Below are 21,506 nucleotides of genomic sequence, written 5' to 3'. Positions count from 1 at the left end.
TACGGGGTGCTTTTCCGTCCCACAGTAGCGCCGTCACTTCCGCATTTATTGCTACAAAGTAAGTAGCGGGGACAGGTAACGGTGTGTTCTGTAAAGCGTATAGAAACCTGGGCAGTGCCATCATCTCAAACGCGGCTTTTGCACATTGACGAAAGGTGGCTGAACGGCAGGATTTAATACTGCTCTGACGCGTTTACCGTGATGTGTTCCGGTTTTCATTTTCTAAGACGCTGGTAAAAGGACCTCAAACAACATTCCCTTTAAATTGAGTCTGACGGTGACTCTACATTCGGCTGAGCTTCATAGCCAGCACTTGATATTTACCTTTAAGAATCCCATTGGATGAGTGATTCTGCTCTACATCGTGCCAATACAAGGCCCGCCTAGACTGTTTGTTAGGTTGCCATTGTGTATTATTTTTAGTCCTGATGAAGACCCGCATGACGATTTAAGATCGCATATATAGGGTTAAAACTTCGACAGCACCTAGGCCCAGTTCAAGACCTTGTTTTACAAAGAACTTAAGTCATCTCTGGAAACAGTGTCATTGCTCTTCTTTATACTAGCCTGTTTTATTGTGTATATATATTTTGTCTATTCACTTTGTATATATTACGCACCAATTGTGTCACCTATGTCACTATGTCACTTATTCACAAATTCACTCTAATGTTCACAATTTTGGCAGCCTTTTGCTAAAAATAATTATATGGGTGATAATATAAATTATGCAATTTATATATAAAGAATACCTTACCACCCAGCAAATCTGACTCTATCCTGGTTTGTGCATTCTCATTATTGTTTTCATGTGTTCTTTTTAAATGCAATTTTCTTTTGATTATTTTTTTGTTGATTGATATATTCAGCTTTCTTCAAATTCTATTGTAAAGCAAAGTAATTGTGTGGTTATACCCGACAGAACCATGGTACTTTATATAATTTATACCCAGGTTCTGAGGGACACAGGGTCACCCCATTGTTTATGAAAAATCTTCTTAAAGAGGGCAGCCCGTCCCAGTAGCGTTAATGGTAGTGTACGCCAATACTGGACGTCTTTTTTTAATCTCCCCAGGGGCTTTGTCAAGTGTTTTTCAGTAAACTGTGCATGGTCATGTGTCACGAATATCCCCTGGTACTTAAACCTGTCTGTGACTATCTGAAGCGTGCTCCCTCGTGGGAGCCGCGGTGGGGAGCCTTGCAGAATATAGAGAAGCGACTTGTCCCAGTTGATGGTGTATCCTGATACACGTCCATAAGCAGCACATATATCCAAGAGGCAGTTGATGGATCGTGCTGGGGATGCTAAGTATAATAATATGTCATCTGCATATAGCGAAATACGGTCCTCCCAGTCACCGGTCCACCGCAGCCCTCGTATCATCAGGTCCTGCCTGATCCAAGCCGCCAGAGGTTCCAGTACAATTGCAAATAGGAGTGGCGATAGCAGACAGCCTTGTCTCGTCCCTCTACCCAGTGGGAATTCAGCCGATAGATGGCCCTTTACTACTACCTGCGCTATTGGTTGTGTATACCATAGCTGAATCCATGCACAGAATTTCGACCCGAATCCCATATGTTTAAGAACAGAAACAGGAATGGCCACTCCACCAAGTCAAACGCCATTCACGCATCTAGCGAGAGTATGGCTGCATCCTCTACTATAGTCGCTCTGCGCTCCATCACGCCATGCAATCTTCTGAGATTAAACGCTGTGTTGCGGTGGGGCAAAAATCCGGATTGATCCGGATGTATCACCGCTGATAAGTGTGGTTGCAGCCTAAGCGCTAGCGTCTTGGCTAGTATTTTTACCTCCGCGTTAAGGAGGGAAATCGGTCTGTAAGATGCACATTCTGCCACCGGCTTACCCGGTTTATGTATTGTAACAATAGTGGCAAGACACTGGTCTCTTGGTAGGATCCCTTTGTCTAAGCTCTCCGCGTACATGGCCAAGAGGTGTGGCAAGAGTTGGGGATCTGCGCGTTTATAAAGTTCGATCGGAATCCCATTCGGTCCTAATGCCTTCCCCGTGTGTAGCGCTCTAATTGCTTGCGTAAGTTCCTCCGGTGTGATGTCCGTCTCTAGGGCTATTCTGGCATCTGCGCCTAAGGTGGGCATGTGTATGTTGTGTAGAAACTCGAGGTTCTCATCCACCGTTGCAGTGGCAACTGGTGTGTAAACCGCCCTGTAATGCTGTGCAAATGCTTCAGTAATTTGCTGCGGTGCAGTAACTAGGCCTTTGTCAGTTGTTCTGACCTGAGTTATCCAATTATTCGCCATTTCCTTCTTTCCTAACCATGCCAATAAACTGCCTGCTTTATCTCCCTGCTCATAAATCATATGTTGTGTTTTAGTCAACCTATTAGAGGCCTCTTCACGCGTAAATGCTCAATATTCCTGCAGTGTCAGGTGTAGTCTGTGCGTCGTCTCGTCGGTAGTGTCCGCTGCCTGGGCCGCCTCCGCTAATGAGACCTCAAATTCTAGCCCCTCAAGGTGTTTTTGGCTTTCCCTCCTCTGTCCCACAATTAAGGAAATGGCCTGCCCACGGAGTACAGTCTTATAGGCGTCCCATAGGGTTGTTGGAGAGGAAACTGAGTGATTATTTTCTTAATAAGGCCCTTACTTATTTTCCCATTTGTAAGATGCCCTGGGCGTATTGGAAACAACCTTTGGTTATGTGGGGCAAATGGTGCATATGCAACCAGGACTGGGGAGTGGTCGGATATGCCTCTAGGCAAATGCCTGATCTCTGTCATGCCTAGTATTCCTGTGGCTAAAGTGAAAATGTAGTCGAGCCTGGAGTACCCCTGAATGAAATGTGTATTGTCAGTCCTCCGGGTATCTAGTCCTCCACACATTTAGCAGTCCCAGCGCCTCCACAAATTCTTGCAGCCTATGGGTGGGTCCACCGGGGTCTCTAGGGGGTTGCCGGTCTATTGATGCATTCATAGTGGCATTAAAGTCCCCGCCGATAATTATTTCTCCATATGGAAGTGCGAGTAAGAATTTCCCCAGATCGGAAAAGGCGGACTGATGTAGTGTCGGAGTTATGTACACTGATACAATATTGTATAGCCTACGATCCCATTGGCAAGTGATTGCCGCAAATCTACCCTGATCGTCTTTTTGTGACCCAGTTACTATCAAAAGGAAGCGCTTGTTTATGAGGATCCCCACCCCTCTGGAACCAGAGGTAAAATCAGAGTGGATTACCATTCGAGAACGCCCCAACGGTCCAGGGCCTTAGCAGTCGTTCACTGCAGGTGCGACTCCTGGAGGAGAACCACCGCCGGATTTTTCCATCTAAGATATTGTAGCACTAGCCTGCGTTTAATTTTGTCCCCTAGTCCATTCACGTTCCAGGAGATGACTGTCAGTGGGGGGCCAAGCCGCAGGGTGGTCTGCATCTGTGAGACAGTGTCCTCATCGTCTTGTCTTGTGTCTGTCATAGTGATCTCTATTTGTCAGTCCACCCTGGGCTGCTCTCACTTTGTCTGTTGTGTAGTATCCTATATTGATCCATGCCGTACCATCACGAAATAAGACTTCAACCATAACAAAAAACCTGTACTTTAACAGTATGTTCTTGAGATTGATTTAAATTATTCTGGCTTTGAGTTTGTAATAAACCTTCTGACTTCAAGTTACTAACTCAGACTTTTATTGTGTGGTCCTAATGGTCAATCTGTACCTTAAGACTTAAATGTGTCACTTACCCCTTTTCTTCTCAGGTTACTAAAAAGTTCTATTGACCAGAGCAAATTGGAAAACATGTCTCAGAGCATTCACAGATGGTAGCATACCAAGGATGGTCAGTACCTGAGGAAGAGGGGTTGGAAAACTGTTACAATAGATTGGTCCAGATACAACATTAATCCATAATGCCCATGTTTCAATTTAGAGAATCAGTGTTGGTCATGTTCCTGTGGGTTGGGAGCAGGCTGTAACAGCAGAGGAATGAGTATCAATAGGGTTGTGTATAAGAGCTTATGCTTAGCTTGCAGTGTTTTTGGCAATTGTGTGGTGTCTTGCGGAGATCTTGTGATATGGTGTGCTAATGTTTTTTTTATGCTTGTGAGTGTAGCGCTTATTGTGGAGAAGTTGTTATCAGCGCTGACGTGGTCTAAGATCCCGGGATGATATTAAAAAAGTGTCTAAGACATTGTATTGTAATTCTCTGCTGAGTGTTTGTGGGGTTTGTTATGGACATTCTCTACAGCCAAATCAAGATAAGTGGCATTCCTCATTTGTGTGAAAGCGCGGTATGATTAGTGTGGTGAACCTTTTGCACAGAGGAAAACTGCACTGATAAGAGTGATTCCCCGCTGGAGGAGGTTTCATTTGAATGTGTGTTTGCATGATTGATTTCTGTTGATTCTTTAATAAGCAGACAATCGTTACTTGTTGCTATTGCATTGTATTTAGCTGCACGTGTGTAGCTGAAAAGAGAGCATCCTTGAAAATTGTAAAGGAGGGTGAGCTGCTGCAAGGAGTGCATAGCTGCCAAGGTTTCAGATTGCTACGTGTGACATTTTCACAATTTCAGTGTAATTATGAGTGACATTTCAACAACCATGAGTGACACTTTCTCGCGAGTAAAATTAAGCAAAGAAGATGAGGGAAAGATATAAATATCATAAATTACACCCATGAGACACTCTAAGTTAACTGCTGCAAAGGATAAGAACTAATTGTTAAATGATTTTCATTTATGAGGCTCTAGCCAAAATTGAGGCGAGCAGATAAAGCGGTCTGGAAGATGTTCATAATTTAATTATGATCAGCCTAGTGACTCACAGACTCACTCGACTGCTGTTGGCGACACAAGCAGTAAGCACAGCTGCATTGGAAAGTAGAGATTGGAAGGCAGAAGTCAGAGGTAGCTTGGCATCTGTAATTTATTTTAAGCTTGCCCGGTGCTGGGGAGATTGTTGTTGTCCATCTGCGGAAGCACTATAATATATATTGGGGAGAGGATGTAGCCTTATGTCTAGAGCGGTTGACCTCAAAGCTGGGGAACTGGTTTCGAGTCTCAGCAATTACGCTCAACATTCTGTGATTCTGGGCAAATCATCACTCAATCTTCCTGTGCCTAAGAAAAATGAATGTGTCCTCATGTAACAAAACTGGTGCTCATGTAAAGCGCTATATAAAACTCTACAAAAAAATAAAAATTTTCAGGTGAGTTGCACATCCATAGACTAGTCAGTGGCTAATAGTTGCACCAACCATCCCCTTGATGCCCATTCCCCAGCCAAAACCAGTTGAGTTAGTCAGTGCGCCGCTACTAATGCAGCTGAAAATATCTGAGCAGAGACATGCATGTACAGGGGTGCAGGTAGCTCCGAATGAAGCAAATAGCAGCCAGATAGCAAAGTCTCACTGACCTGTCTTTCAGAACACTTTCTTTCGAGGAAGGCAATGAGGCAATGATTCTTGCCACATCAAAGCCCCAGATACGCGCCATCTAATTGTTATCAATTATCTCAATGAAAAGCGCCCCTTGCAGCCTTCAAACATTTAACAGGGCAGCCAGGGCTGGCTCCTGCAAGTCCGTTCTCCAGATAGTTAATTCCATTGCAAGCAATTTACAATTGACACATCCTGTCACATCATCCGCTCAGTTTAAACTACCCCGTGGACATCCACACAATTCGGCGTCTCGCATGGGGACCACCAGCGTGCCATTTTATTTCAAACGCTGTCAAATACTGGGGCCTCTATGAGTGACAATTATATCTGCTTGGACTTGTTCAGTACAAAAACATCCAAGGTTGCATTATGTAGGTGAGAGAGAGCTGATGGCTTCATTGCTTCATTTTGTTTTCACCATGAAACATCCATGTGTATTTGGATGTTAATCCCTGCCGCATGGCGTCAGTCTTAGACTGCCATATGTGACATGTCCATTTCTGCTGCCAGAAAGTTCCTGGTTGGCTGACCCTTCCAAGGAACAGGAATCAGACAGGACAGACACTGGCAAAAATGCATTTAGAATGCTGCATTACAAATAGAAAATGGTTACTTAACTTTGAGACTGAGACTGCAAAGTGAAAAAGGGGTGGAGCCCTGTCCTTGATACCCTACTAAAGAAAATGCTGCTGCACATTATCCCACATAATGTGCAACAGCCTGCGATGCGAGCTGCACTGCCATAATTAAATCCATTGCCCTGCAGCACAACAGTCAGTGCAGCCAACTTTAAACTGCGTGGTGGCCCTCCCGCTCCTGCCACAGGAGACAGGAACCAGTGGACCCACCCATTAAGTCACATAATGTCAGCTAACTCACACTCTGTAGCAAATGGAAGCACGGACTCCAACCTGTCCTCCTGATGTCAGTGATTTCGCCACACATTGTCAGGTGTCCATAGTAACTTATTTTTACATTGTAGCACTACTCTCTGTGCAGATGAGCTCTAGCATCTGAGACAGAGAGCCTCAAGCCTGCCAGGAGCAGCACACGATGGGCGCTGCTACAGAACCTTGTATGGTGCTTTATTATAGCAGTGTTCCCAGATTGACAGCTGAGGAAGAGCAATAACGTCTGACATAGCATTTCAGTGTGGTGAAATGCATTAGTCTAACGCGTGATGCGTGGTACTTGGCATGGCTGGGAGTGAAATTGTTGTTATACCTTGCCAAGCTGGGATAGGTCAGTTGGTGTGAAGCTGTGCTGTTATTGGCAGTCTATGTCACAAGGTGTTGTGTTGTTATTGGTTGATGATTTGGAAAAAGATCTTAAGTAAAATATTGATTTTTGGTTTGAACAAATACATTTTAATTGAAAATGTTTTAAAGATATATGAGATTTGTTTAGAGGAAATGTTCAAATACATCTTACAGGCTGGAAGAAGCCCCGCCAAAAGAGACTTCAGGTCATTATATGGCAATAAATGTAGAGTTACACAGACATATATTTGGCTTGAACAATGGCACAAGATCGCTGAGAAAGAAGGCGCAGTTATGGTACATTTAATCTGTGAATTATTGAAAATTTGAGAATTCTCCATGAAATGAAACCACAACCTAGACCCACACTATTTGAAGCCATAATGCTTGGGAGCAGAAAAGGACAGACATGATAGAAGGAGCAAAATTATACCAATTATTGCAAAGCAGAAAGGGGAAAAAGGGACCGAAAAGAGAAAGAAGGATAAAACAAGAGTCCAGAGAGAAAGAGGAACATAGTGACAGTGAGAGTTATACTAATGGTAACCTTTTAGACATATTATTGTCTAAGCCACCACCTCCATATAATGAGATTCAATTGGAGGGCGGTGGGAGTGAGGTTGAAGGTGGGAATGTCGGATTTCCTACTGCACCAGTAAGTATGAGCCCTGGTATGATAGGGATTTCTCCTGTGCAGAAGGAGCAGAGGATGATTGTGACTATGACAGTGAATCAAACTATGATAGGAGGAAACCCAGGGACTTGTGTTTCTGGGATCTCCACTGTCTGTACAGTCCCAGATGCACTTACAGTTCCTGCTACCATTGGACCAGTTGTTTCTATATATAAACCTGGTTCAGATGAAATAGAATTCAAAACTCAGCTGTCTCCACTCAACAACAAGCATCAGAAGTTACACCCATGAGTCAAAGGGTAGGAAAATGTGTTCCGTTAATTCCAATGAATGCAAGTTCTCCGTATGGTGCAAGTGCAGATCCATAAGCGCATCACACTGGATTTGGCCCTTTAAGGTCATTCCTGCGTTTACCAGATATGGGTTCAGTTTCTTGGGAACCGTCTTTAAGTATGTGATGTAGCAATGCTAAAGTAAAGATAGTATCTTAAGCCCCTGAGGTATATCCTGGTCTTAATGTCCATGAACTGGAAGACTTTTTGAAAGCTCTTAATGCTACATCAAATGAGAGTGGGAATACGAAAGTGAGCCAGGGAAATCTTCAGTCGCCTTTGAAAGTAAATTTGGTGGAGTTAGGAAAATTAAAGTTGGAATTAGATGAGATGAGATTACGAGGAGTAGCTGTCTTGCATTGGATCGAATAGAAACATATCAGCAGAGTTAACTTTTGTGCAGGAGTAAAGATGTTACTAGGAGAGCAAGACAAGCCCAAGATACATTTTTCTGAATTAGCTCAGAAATATGAGGCAGATTTGGAGCGGACAAAGGCTTTATAGAAAACTTGCCAAATCACCTGATCAGGATATAGAACAAATGAGAATACCAGGGATGAACATGCAAATTTGGGAATTAATTCACAGTATCCGAATTTGGAGTGAATTGGAGAAGTGGAAAGTCAAATGGTCAAAAAGAACGACTCCCAAGAGAACAGGAGAGCCGCCTCCTCCTGAATGGTGAGATAGGAGCTACTAGCTTCCCATTGTGGGAAGTTCCTAGTGGAGGTTACATATGTGTACTGTGGAGTAGGAGTGATCTTGCATTATTTATAAATTAATTTATAAATGAATTCCCTAAATTAAGAGATAAGCCTGTAGAGTAGTGCAAGCAAGGTGAGTGGTTTGTTGAAATTTGGAAAGTTTTGTGGACTTATTTGAACACATTGTTTGATATTGTGGACCTTAAGAAATACATTTGTTGCTAATCCCTTTTTCCTATCAGGCTGCTAAAAAGGTCTATTGAGCTGACTAAATTGGATGAAATGGCCCAGAGCATTCTCAGAACCTAACAGCGAATTGACGACATGAGCCCTGACCTAGCTTTTGGAAACATGGCGTCCATCACTTGGGTGAGAGCAGAAACATTGGTGGTTGTGTAGAGGAGGATGATGGTGGTAAATTGAAATACAGACCGTTCAATGAAACTGATAACATGCAGCTTATTTGCTGATCTCTGGGGGGAAAGAGAGGACCGAATTGACAGGAAAAGCAAGAAAAATTATGTTCTGGAGGGAAATGCAGAGAGGCGTGCAGGCTGAACTACAATTTTGGAAAGGCTACTGTAACTCTCAATTGAATGGTCTGCCAACTTAGTGTATACCCCTGTGCTAAGGTATAAATGGGAACATGGACTAAAGTTGAAATATTAAACAACATGTGCTTTGCTTATGAAGATAAACAAGTAGGTGAACTATAAAAGAGGGTAGGGTATTCATCAGACGGCACCGGAGTACCTGGAAATGCACACTGAATGAGACCAGGGCTCATAGCGGTGGTCCCTTTGATGATTATTCAATTCCCAAATTACCAGAGTAGTGCAGCACAACTAAAATATTGCCCTCTCTGTTTTGAGATTTGAACAGCTTGCACTGGTGTGAACTGTGAGACTAGGGGGCATTGTTACTATTATTTCATGCAACACAATGCTGCAAGGGAACTTGCTGCATTGCATGACAGAAAGAGCAGAAATGTACCATATTTACAAAGATATAGATTATTTCTGCACTCGCTTTGCACTTGTGCACTGTGTGCTGCCTAGCACCAATGCAGGCACCCATGTACCATGCGTTAAAGACATGGTTGTTTTTGAGCAGGAAGGGCCACCATCCTGCACAAAATCAGTCCATAGAGGCATATTCCTGCAGAATGCAGGATACAGCATACAAGGAAAGAGGAAGTAACAATTAGATGTAAGGACATTTCTTCTTGTTATGCCTCTGTCAGGTAGGCACAACATTTTGGCACAAGTCATTGCAAATCTGAGTTTGTATCAGAATACAGGGATGGATTCATGGGAACACCCATGTAATTCCTTCCTGATTTAAAGTAACACAAGGCAGCACTAATCACTGCCTTTCTTTACTTTGTATTTACTAATCCATGCAAAGTGGCTTTGCATGCCTTAATAAATGTCAAATTTTAAGTTGCATCAGGTCTGTGGCAGAAAAGTGACACATCATATCACTAAAGTATAATACATGTGGGCCTTGGTGTGCTATGATATAGGAGGAGTAATTCCTTCAACTTCCATTGAGACTGTGCGATCCTATATGTTGGATCACAAATCTCACAGTTTACATTCTCGGTAGTTCTCAAACAATCGACTAAAAAAGAACAGACCATACAGGATACTCCATAAATGACAGATGCCAGAATAGATGTGGTGCTCTGGAAACTAACAACTATTACAATTTTCATAGCCTTAGTTCAAGAAAGTACCAGAGTGACGAATATTGAAACCAAAACAATGCCTAGCGATAGAGACTGGAAACAGCAACACGAAGAATCACAGTAACAGAATCACAGCTGGAACAGATGGCCAAGTCCCTTGATTGGGAACACAATCTGTGCTACCTGTGCAGTATGGTGGTGGCCTTGGAGAACTAGAGCTTCTGAAACAATATAAGACTTTTGGGATCCTGGAGCAACTGGAACAAGATGGGATGTTTTCTTTCCTTGGGTCTTTACTGAGAAAACTGATGGGTATTGCAACACAAAAAGATAATGGACGGAATGTTGAACATTTTCAAACATTCACCCCCAGTCACAGATCTGGGTTTAATCCATTGTTTTTTTGCTCACCACGCCACCCCAGTTCAGACATAGACATAAGCAAATCAGTCTTGACCCTGTGCCTCATGGGAACAGTCCAGACCGAACTGCCAGGCCATGTCTTCCCTGGACAGGAATCAAGCATCCTATGACCGGTTTCGGGCTTTCAGACCTCATTAGCCAGGATAGCTTGACTCCAGTGGCGTAGTGAGCACGGGACCCACGTCTGGGCATACCCTTCCCACTTAGGGCGAAAATGCAACACAAAAAGATAATGGACGGAATGTTGAACATTGTCAAACATTCACCCCCAGTCACAGATCTGGGTTTAATCCATTGTTTTTTTGCTCACCACGCCACCCCAGTTCAGACATAGCCATATGCAAATCAGTCTTGACTCTGTGCCTCATGGGAACAGTCAAGACCGAACTGCCAGGCCATGTCTTCCCTGGACAAGAATCAAGCATCCTAGGACCGGTTTCGGGCTTTCAGCCCTCATCAGCCAGGATAGCTTGACTCCAGTGGCGTAGAGAGCACGGGACCCACGTCTGGGCATACCCTTCCCACTTGGGGTGAAAATGCAACACAAAAAGATAATGGACGGAATGTTGAACATTGTCAAACATTCACCCCCAGTCACAGATCTGGGTTTAATCCATCGTTTTTTTGCTCACCACGCCACCCCAGTTCAGACATAGCCATATGCAAATCAGTCTTGACCCTGTGCCTCATGGGAACAATCCGGACCGAACTGCCAGGCCATGTCTTCCCTGGACAGGAATCAAGCATCCGAGGACCGGTTTTGGGCTTTCAGCCCTCATCAGCCAGGATAGCTTGACTCCAGTGGCGTAGAGAGCACGGGACCCACGTCTGGGCATACCCTTCCCACTTGGGGTGAAAATGCAACACAAAAAGATAATGGACGGAATGTTGAACATTGTCAAACATTCACCCCCAGTCACAGATCTGGGTTTAATCCATCGTTTTTTTGCTCACCACGCCACCCCAGTTCAGACATGGCCATATGCAAATCAGTCTTGACCCTGTGCCTCATGGGAACAATCCGGACCGAACTGCCAGGCCATGTCTTCCCTGGACAGGAATCAAGCATCCGAGGACCGGTTTTGGGCTTTCAGCCCTCATCAGCCAGGATAGCTTGACTCCAGTGGTGTAGTGAGCACGGGACCCACGTCTGGGCATACCCTTCCCACTTAGGGTGAAAATGCAACACAAAAAGATAATGGACGTGACTCCAGTGGCGTAGTGAGCACGGGACCCACAGATGGGTCCCGTGTGGGTATTACCTTTGCACAAACTTTAGAATAATAAAGAGAACACAGAATTAGCTTAAGACACACAACCCATAAGCCCCTCAATGTCATATCCCGGAATGCATTCTCATACATCAACAAACTATACAGATCTTAATGTGGTAAGGCATATAAAGGCCCATTTCTACACAAGAATCAAAATATTTTAATTTCAGCAAACTTTTCCAAAGACACAATGGTGAAACAAAGACAAATTTTGGCAGGACAACCAATCTGAACAAGTGGGAAACCTACAGGGAGCTGCTAAATGCAGCTACTATTCTTATTACAGTGAAAAAAAAAGAATAGGGAATTTCACGACCAAGATGACCTGGAAAGATTATTGGCCAGTATGGAGCATTAAGGCATGGAAACAGCTCAAATAACAAACATACACCATACTGGGAAATACTCCACTGATTGGGATGAGCACCTGTGGATAATATGGATGAAAGACTCCAACTAGACTCTGTTAAAAGGAGAAGGCCTGCTAAAGGACACCTGACTCTGTCACATCAATCCAAAAAGAAAGACCGAGACAAAACTAGGTTCCTGCATAAAACTTAACAGAGATATAAAGTTGCTCAGGGAGGAGCAGTTTAGTATACTGACACCATACAACGCTTACATTTAATGCAGAAATGATCCCTAGGAGAGCCCTAGTTATAACGTTTGCAGCCTTGCCACTCAGAAGTACCGCCTCTGGATACTTGGAGGCATGCCCCACCACAACCACTATATACTTCTTGCTTGGTATTGTGGGGAGTTAAAGGAACAAATAAGAACAATGAATTCTTGCCCACTTTAATGTAACACCTACAACTGGCAGAATCGCAAATGGTCTTCCCTCCTGACTTACTACTCATTGGCAAGTGAGGCAAGTTCTATGTGGCCTTTCTCTGTCCCTATACATTCCTGGCCAGTAGAACAGAAGGTCCAACCTATCCTGGGTGTTTCTAAAGCCCAAAGTCCTGATAAGGGCCGTCCATGGGCCAGTGACACCCCCTGAATTTGTATGTTATGTTTGGTCCTATGAGGGGCTGGAAGAGACCTGGGTCAGAATCTCTGACCCATTTCACTCTCCCCTATTCCTTCCTGATGCCTCACCCCTTCTCCAATCTCTTGTTTACTAACATAATTGTACACCTTCCACAGCTTCATTGATTTTGCCCTCTCTGTGTCTCACCCCATAATACCACATTTGAAAAGAACTGTGCTAGAACCGTTCCTGGGTGGACTTCAAAGCCCAGAAATTGTGCCTAATGCAAAATAATGCACATTGTAAAGTGTGCATCCCTCCCTCCCCTGAATGGACCCCTCAGAGACTATTCTATTGGTCACTGCACATAATGATTGCTCCTCTTCTGTTCCTGTGTGTACTGTAATTATTTTTTTTGGTTGCTTAACTGTGCCTTCAGGGGATCCAGGCATGATCTCTGTGTAGTTTTCAGTGGATACATAAGAGTGCTCAAGTGGTTGGCCACTGTTGCTACTGGGTGGTGTCCGCATAATATTTCAACCTTGCCAAACCGTGTCTCCAAGTGTTGGACTTCTGTTGCTCCAGGTAGACTCAGTATATTTTATAGATCTAAGGGATGGGGCCTCTGTTCCTCCTAGATGTACATATATAGCACATTACGTGTTGACATCATTATACTGTTGGACAAACTCATAAGTGCTATGAACTAACCAAAATACAATTCACTTGTATTCCTCCATGTTTTATGGGAATACTTATACATGGTCAAGTAAAAGCTAATTTACAATAAGGAACTACAGATCCTATCTGAAGATGGCTTGGTTTGCTAAAGTCCCAAAAAATATATACATTTCTGTTCTTATTTTTACTATCAACGCCATCGGCATCTTCACTTTTAATCACTATGACATACTTCATTAGGTCATCATTTCTATTTTATACATATTTTCATAGGCAGAACTTCTTATTAATGTTCCACATAGAAGAGGTAAACTCTGTTACTGAGAAAGACGACGGTGAATTCTTCTTCTAATTTATGCAGTCAGAGAGTGAGCGCAAACAAAAATGGAATTGGTGGAGCAAAGCAAAGGAATGAATAGGGGCAATGAAGCGAACATACCTTTCATTATTGAGAAAATAGGAAATGTTATCAAACAAAAGTGTATGCTAAATCTATCTCAAGGCATTTGCACAATAAACAGATAGAGAGCGTTCTCATTTACCAAGGTAATTTATATTTTTTTATTATTATTATTGAGCAGGCAATATATAGAGGCGAAACAGAGCAATATTAGTATAATTGTCATGATAATTCATATATTTTTCTATAAGATGAGTAGAAAGAATAACCGAGGGAACCAGTTTTGCCTGAAACCAAACTTTCTAAGTTTTCAGTAAATTCTAGGTTTTCAGACATGCACGATTACCAGATGTTGATATAAAAAGATAAAATAGTATATTTGGGCTAACCCTCTGTTTCCTACATTCAAATAGAAAACATTTTTAGATGAAGAAGGTTGCTTTTGTCACTGAGGGAGGCAAATATAAAAATGGTGGAGAATGTATGTTTTGTTAATATTTTACGGAGCTGTCATCTAGTGGATAAGTTGAGTATGTCATTTCAGGCCTGGATATCAATCTCAGCTTCCCCATTTGGACGGTTTACAGATATCGGACAAATATCTTCATCTACGTGTGCCTCAGGGGCCACCTGTGCCTAGAAATGGTTCATTGTAATGTGCGGCATGTGCAAGAACATGTATTCATTTGTTCTAAAAGTAGTATTGACTCTTTTTCCTAACGATATAAAGATGTGCTCTAGAGAATGATAAACCTTCAAGTTTAATTAAAAAAACAGGTTGTGTACCTCTTAATCAAGGAACTGGGGTACCACCCTCACCAACCCATATAATCTTAACATTAGCGCTTAATTTGTAAAATATTGAGTGCAGGTGCTCAAATTTTTTGGGGATGCCACACCCACCGCCCCAACACCGCTCACTTCATCCAGTGGCTCCCCTCACTTCCTTTATTGGTTCTGCCCACATCCACAAGCCTCAACACATCAGAGCCACTTCCTCACTCCTTGAGTTGCGCAAGAAGATGAAGACCTGGATCTTCACATAAGCATCTGAGAGACCTCATACCTGCTCAAGTACCTGAATATCAAATCAATATAACATAACATATGGGAAGCCTATGAGAACAACTTAAAAGTGAACTCAAATTAGAGAATGGGAGTAATTTAAAAATGCCGCTTTAGGAAAGGTCATTTGCGGACTTGAGGCAGCTTTGCAAACTAAAGAGAATGTGCTTGTACTATGCAGTTTAAAAGAAAGGAAGGGATGAAGGAAGGAATATGATAAAGAAGGCAGCAACAAATGCAGGCAGGAATGGGAGTACTGGTGTGAGGAAATAAATAAGTAATGGATGAAAGGAGGAAATAAGAAAAGAATGTGAAAAAAAAAATGAAGGGATAGAGGGAGAAACAAAGTGAACAATGTGATGGATGAATAGAAAAAAGAAAAGAAAGGAAGGAGGAAGAAAAGCAGAAGGAATGGTTGAGCATAAGAAAGGAAGAAATTAAAGAAGGGATGAAGGAAGTAGCAGGAAAAAAGAAAGTAAGGAATAAATGGAGGAAGATAGAAGAAATGCCCCAAGGGAAGAAGGATGGTAAATTAATGAGGGTGTAAGGGAGTAAGAATCGAAAGAGGAAAGGAGGCATCGCTGGAGATGCTGAGGAAGAGAAGAAGGAAATGAAAAAGATTGGATGAAGAAAAGAAAAGATCTGGGTCAAGCAGGGACAAAGGGCATAATGGCATTGTAATATTGCAAAGATATTGAAAAACAAAAGATTAAAATATATTTTTGTGTCCTTAACACACCATGTGTGTTTGTAAAACACACACTCACCAGTGGGGGCCTTGACACTGAATTACAAATGTTGTTATGAAGCTCAATGGCGCTATGTTTATCGACTGCAGAAAGATGAAAGACTGAGTGGCCATACCAAGAACTAATTTATGACGCTGAGATCAAACACAGATTCATGGAGTGGATATAAAGATATGCTCAAGGAAAAACATAAAGCAGAGAGTGAGGAAGGAGGAGAGGTCTGAAGGCAGACAAATAATGTGAAGAGAAGTTGGGAAAGCAGGGATTGAGGGTGCAAGATTGGAGTCGAACATGATTCGAATGAAAAGTGGAAAGAGGAGAAAGGCAAGGGAAGAAGAGCAGAGAATAGAGAGCAGGGAGTGTGTGAAAGGAGAGCATAAGGGAAAGATGGGAAGATGAAAAATGAAAAGCAGTTAATGAGGGGAGGAGACAATTAGGAGGAAACACAAACTTAGGGCGAAGGTGAAGGAAACATGGAGCGAATGGAAGGAGTGAGGTGTGAAGAGAAGGTAGAAAAGCAGATACAGATGGAAAGCAAAGAAAAGAGTGCACCTCTGCTTTATTAAATATAATTAATTATGTATAGTTGAGAGGTGACAGGGCTGTAACAGTCTTGGCCTGTCGCATCAATGCATAGCTATGCTGTCCAAGATACACAATAGCGATTCTTTAAGTGTGTTAAGGTTTTATGCCATCAAAAGTAGCAACAAAAAAATCTCTGTAACAAAAACAGAAACCCTCTGACCTATTCACATAAATACAGTTCTGTCATCTGCATGGTACACATACTTTGCAGAAGGCACATTAAAGCTATGAGGTACAGTCAAACCCACCACTAGATAAAACTCCGATCCCTCTCCCCAGCAGGAACATAATCAGCATAAGGCGTTATCTTGACATTTTTATTGTTGCCTGAATCCCGCTGGAACTCACAAGGAACTCTGCAGCAGGCGCTTTTAGTCCATTTTATTTGTTTCCTAACATAGTGCCCCCCAACGCAGTGCCCCAGAACTCAGCATCAGGTGCTCACCACCCTAAAAGCAAGCCCTGTCTGATGCCCAGCTGTTGGTCAGCCAGAACGACATGCTCAATTATTAGAATTCAAATGCACTTTCCCATAATCATGTAGGAATTCACTTTTTATTGCCTGACTTTGTTACACTGCTGCTGCTAGCTAACAGTCACTACAAAGCACAGGACAATACATACAAGCCTAAATGAACTCATACATCAGACTTTCCAAACAAGTACATATACATGGCAGGTGCTTATGCGGAAAGTGGTAGAGAAAAATGTAATAAACACACACCTGAAGAGCGTAAGACTCCCCGACTTGCCTGGTACCCCTGCCCTCGTATGAGCAAGCACAGTGATCCCAGTCCACACAAACAGAATTACAATTAAAGATAAAATCCCTCACATGCAGATGCAGAGATAGCATATTTTAACAAGCACTGGGCCCCCAATGCAGCACCAAACCTGGAAACAGGCGCAAATGGATTAAGCTGCACCTCTGGTTATACCTCAGCTTCTGCTTCTGTTCCGAGGCAGAGACAATATAGTGGGATGTTGGAAATAGAAAATGGACCATACAAAAAGAGTGTAACTTGGCGGCCATCAAGCATTGGCAACCACAACCAGTGTCTATACCTGGCGGACATCTGAACTAAATAGGACAGGTGTGACTCACTTAAACGGCCATGAACACAACTTTTGTTCAAGTCTCATCTTGGCTGGAGGTTAGACATGCTGGATACCTTGATGTCAATGCCATCTAGGAAGCAAAGATACAGTTTGTCACATCACAAGTGTTTACGAGATAAACTATTTTTTGGCAGGCGGGTTTTGAATTTTTGAGCTCTGCACATGGCAGGTATGTCGATCCAGCAAGAATTTTATATGCATGTATCCATTTGAGTAATTACACTAATCACCACTTAGATAGCACTTCTAATAAGTGGTTATTAATAACCAAAGGAACCCTTTTTAACAAAATTAGAAATATAAAAGACAGTGCGGTTCTTAACGTATGCTTTCCAATTTGAGTGCAGCGTCTTGATGCTGGTTCAAAACTCTCTAAATTACAAAGATAGCAGGCTGTGACATAACGTAGCAGCCAATATTCTCTGGACCATAAGCAGTCACTAACAAAACTATGTTGTATGCTATTTCACAATGAGTCGATCCTGTAACAAGGCTGCATACCGATGTAACCAGCAAAGGCACTGACCACCTGTTACCTTATTTTAACTACTGTACCCAGGAACGTGTTGGGTACACAAAGATCTATGCAACTGCAGCATTTTAAAGTGCAGACTGTTTGTGACCACTTAAGTAAGTCAAAACAGAATCATTAACACATTTGGATGGGTCTTTGTTTCTACTTTATTTGAGGCAGACATAAAAGCATGTAAAAGTTACCACATCAATCCTTTTGACTCAACCCCCATTCTGCTTCTATTCATTGACCCCCAATTTATGGGATTCCAGAAAATAGTTTCCATTTTCAGCCCCATACATAACCCTGAGAATTGTAATGTTTGCACTTAAAACGTGTTACTGATATTGTAAGAGTTTTCGGAAAAACACAGCAGCTTATTATTGAAACACAAAATGCGTGCCATGTTTCGGTGGAGAGTTTTTTCAACAGGAGACCCGCTTGTGTACTGTTGACTTTCAAAGCTATTGGCCATTAGAAGGCATGCGCAGAACAGCCATACAAGTTAATCGTTTGACAATCCTTACAGAAATATTTTCAGGGTGATTTTTCAGATTATACAGTGAACTGTGAGTGCTACTAACCTGCAGAGATTGAGAAGCAGCTAGGAGGAGCGGGAGCAAGGCTGTGCAAGGCTTCTGTAGGAGTGGATCCACATGGCTGGGGACTCTAGATGCATACACCCTTTGCTGCCTGGCTCCTCCTGCTCTCACCACCAGTGACTGTTGCCTCATACAGGCCAATTGAGACACCACTGAGCATTCATTCCCCAATCAGTGATGAAGAAACACTAGGCTCTAGTGGTCGGCCCTCAATCAAGGACAACTAGAATAACTAAAACATTGCTCACTGAGATATGCATTCATTTCGTTGCAAAGGACTGCCATTTTTGAGTGGAAGACTTCCCCCAAACATCTGCAGGATAGATATAAGTTGAATAAAAGCCTAACAAGTTTTCTTTACTGATCACGATCTCCTTTTACTTTTATTTCAATAATTACTGGGCCCACTGCTTTGGGGTGGGGGATAAATTCAATAGAACCGGTCCTGAGAAATTAGTGCTGGTGCAAGGCACCGGAAACCACTGGCACAATTTAAGGACTGCTTTACATCATTGTCTATGAACCGTCACCTTCTATTTTCTCACTTTCACATTCACTTTGTTGTAAACAATAAACCCTTGTTGCTCTTCCACATTTTATATTGCCTGTTTGTTTCCACAAAAAGGTCATATGTGATGTTGTGGCAATATCTTAAGGTACGGTAGATTACTGGACACTGCAATGCAGTCCTAAAGATATTCAAGTTGAATATGATCTGAAGGTATCCACATCGATCCCAAAATGGTCTACAATGCAAGTGGTACTTGTTATATTAATAAAATCTAGAGTCACATTAGCATGTACAAAAAAATTAAAAGGAATGTCTGTGTTGGAAAGTGGATTATTGGTAGGGGAAAATGTAGGCCTGCCACTGGCAAAAGGCCACTAACACAGTATAGGGCTCAGAATAGGATTTAGAAAATTATTCCCATGCTCAACCCTTGGTAACGTGGCTGCAAGCAGTCAGGCTTAACTTCAAAGACGGGTATGTAAAGCATTTAAAAACACCAATGCAGTAAATAATTAAGTTATAACACAAAACGACAAAATTCCAATCTAGGACACTGGAGGTAAGAATTTTCAGAGATTTAGCATGATATAGCACTTAGAAACCAATAGCACCATATTGGGAGATCTGGTCGATATAGACCAGCTCAAAGTCAAAGTTTCAGGCCGACCGCAATGGAGCCCTGAGCGGCTGGCCCTTGTGGTAGGTCCTGGTCACAGTTTTAACTTCGGACTTAAGAAACCTTTCTGGAGATTTTTCTCGCTGGGTCGCTTGATGCACTTCACCAGGCCTGATTCGGTGAGGTGTCGCCGGCCTCCGATATCTTCTACTCCCGGTCAAACTCTGGAAGTCAGACCTATGGAGCTTTCAGTGGGACAAACCTGGATGGCTTGGCCGGTTCGCGGTTGAAGGCAGGCGGATTGGCCGGCCCGGTTGTGTCGGTCCCCCTAAGGAGCTTTTTTCCAAAGTTGCTCCAAAGTTCTCCAAACTTCTGGAACTTCTTCCTGAAGTTTCCCAAAGGGTCCCAAAGTGTCTCAAACTCACTCCAAGGGTCTGGAAGTTCCAAGATGGTCCTTGGAAGTTGAGGACTTCAGTTCCCACAATCCATTTGGACAAAACCCTTACAAATCTACTGGTAGTTCTCCTGATTTAGGATCCTTGGTGGTGATGTTCCAGCTGAGCTCTGTTAACCTGTAGCTTGCAGGGAGTCCATTCTTTAGTTCTTTTGCAGCAAGGTAGTCCAAAGGGCTGTAGTTTCAGCTGGTGCAGTCTTCAGAGGGCAGGCCTTAGAATTTGCACCTCAACTTCTCAGTATGGCAACGTTTTGCTTTCTTAAGTTTCAAGCAGCAGACCTGAGTGAATCTGCCCCTCTCAGATACTTATTCCAAGTTCTTTGGGTCAAGAATTAGTTAATAACCTCTTGCCATGTGGCATGGGATTTGCAATGGTAAAAATTACTTGGGCCATTTTTCCAGTAATTCCATTTATAAGTAATCTGCCTACATCTACAGGACCCCCACCCCATGGAACAACTAGGGGAGACTTTGGGGGTTCTGAACCTGTATAAATATTGCAGATCCTCCCTCCACAGTGCTCTTAGCTAGGGGTGGGCGGAATTTGCGAAATTAACTTTTGCAAATTATCGCGCAAATGTTAAAAATCTCCGCAAACACGCGGAAATATCGCGAAGATGCGGAAGTTCCCGGTATTTTTTGCGTGGTCGCGGCTCGCCAATTTACCCATGCAGTTGCTCGCGGGCGCGGCCATCTTGTTTTCACTTGTGTCGCGGTGCATGATCGCGAGAAGAAAGACGTGATCGCATGACGTTACTGCGGGCGCAAATTGTCACGAGACAGTGCAAATGGCTACCAACAATCCAACATCTCGTGGAGAACGCGACCGGATCGGGAAAACTTGTCGGCGAACGCGGGGATTCAGGTAAGGCGATCGCGCGCATGCGAGAATGTATTATTTTACAGCGCGAGCAAGAAACAAATTATCGCTAAGCTGCGGAATGCGGAAATTTTGACATTTTCGCCCTTTCCGCGGAACGCGAAAATGCCAAATTATTGCAATTTCCGCGAACGGAAAGGAATTTTGGCCCAGGCCTACTCTTAGCATCAAAGTCGAATTTGGGCAGCACTTTATCAAAATGTGGGGAGTGAAATGTGAAATTTCACTTAACCCAGGGCATAAAACTAATTTTATAAGGGTCCACCTTAGAAATACCTAACCCCCCAGCCCTGGGACACCTAAGGGAGACCCTGGGGGTTCCAAATATGCCAAAACATTGTAGGTTATCCATTTTAAGTGCCCCAAACACCAAAGTTGAGTTTGGGCACAATTTACTTTTCTAAAGCAGTCCTGCCGCCCAGGGCTGCTTTTAAACTGACCTCAGGCTTCAGCAGTGCACACATGCAAGTGTAGAAAAAGCTGCTGGCCTCTAAACTGCCATGCCCTATTATGGACTAGGGACTTCTAGGTAGTTTTAGTCCCCCTGCCCTAGTTTTTTAACAGGGTCTGATAGGGTAGGTCATGTCAATTACAGGGATACCCCATACCATAGTGTACCCTAGTGTAGG

Source organism: Triturus cristatus, chromosome 2_1 (genome assembly GCF_964204655.1).
Source record: "Triturus cristatus chromosome 2_1, aTriCri1.1, whole genome shotgun sequence".
In the NCBI taxonomy this organism is placed as follows: Eukaryota; Metazoa; Chordata; class Amphibia; order Caudata; family Salamandridae; genus Triturus; species Triturus cristatus.
The sequence above is the reverse complement of the archived record's forward strand: the minus strand, read 5'-3'. Positions refer to the sequence as shown.